We start from the raw sequence: 1,247 nt of genomic DNA, 5'->3' as shown, positions 1-1,247 counted from the left end.
TTTTGCCTCCAGGATAGGCAAAGGCCACCTGCCCCCACTTGGGCCCAATAATGTCCTTGACGTTGACCCATTTCTAGCAGTCCTCATCCTCCCCAGAGGATAGAAGGAGAGAGAGAAACCTTGAGCTCCCCCTAGAGGTTACATGTTTCTACTTATTGTTTCTTCATCAAAGTGTTGGAAGTTCCTGAAGAATATAGACTCTTAGTTGTTGGAGAACAGAGTTATATATGGGCTACATATTGGTAGTACACATTATATGTACCTCAGAATTGCATATCTGATCTTAGCATAATAAAAACGAAGTATGAATTATATTATCTGTGCAATGCTTAGCATAATAATTGTAAAGTGTCTCAGTAAATACCACTGTAGTCTCGCTCTTGAATAACAAAATTATGTATGATTATAAGTTGGAAATAAAAGTAACATGAATGGCTGCTTAATAAAGGACTAAAGAACAATACTATATATCTTATCTTCTACTGCTTGGGATACATGTAAACTGGGCAAGGCCATCATTACTAAGTCACCATTTTGAGTTTAAGATGAATGAAAACAGACAGATGTGGACTGTACTAATCCCTGTGGTCACCACAAGGTCAAAAAGTACCTCTGTGTAAGCAATATAGCTACAGAAACAAATCTTCAATACTCATATTATTTTTTTCTGGGTACCTGGTAAGCAAAAATCTTTATGGCCTGTATGGCCTATAACACCATCCAATCTTGAGTGTAGAAGTCTGAATTTCAAGTTCCAGCTCTACAACTAAAAAGCTGGTTGACTTCAGGAAAATTGCTTAATGTCTCTGAACTAGAAATTCCTTAATGGTGATGTGGAGTGAATAGTAATGGCTCCATGTCTTACGGGAGGCCTGTTGGGTAGCATCACGTTCAAGAACGTGTGGTACTGGAAATCATGACCCATTTGTGTCATCAATGAATGGGCCATTTCTAGTGAGGGGAGACAATAGATATACAAATGTGAAGGCTGGTTTGAGGTCTGAGGGGAGAGAGCTTGACCATAAGACATGTTTTCCTTCACTTAGCTTGAGCTGATCTTTTTTGGGAACATTATAATATAGGCTTCCATAGGTAGAAAATAGGTAAATAAGATATGTATCTGACAGATAAATAGACAGATGAAGAGAAGCAAAGGCAGCCTGTACAAAGCTTGTGCTAGGTACTTGCAGAACAAATGTTCATCTTTGGGTATAAGTTAGTGCCCAGGTCCTGGGACTGAGAACAAA

The sequence above is a fragment of the Galeopterus variegatus genome, unplaced genomic scaffold, assembly GCF_000696425.1.
Source record: "Galeopterus variegatus unplaced genomic scaffold, G_variegatus-3.0.2 Scaffold5958, whole genome shotgun sequence".
NCBI lineage: Eukaryota > Metazoa > Chordata > Mammalia > Dermoptera > Cynocephalidae > Galeopterus > Galeopterus variegatus.
The sequence above is the reverse complement of the archived record's forward strand: the minus strand, read 5'-3'. Positions refer to the sequence as shown.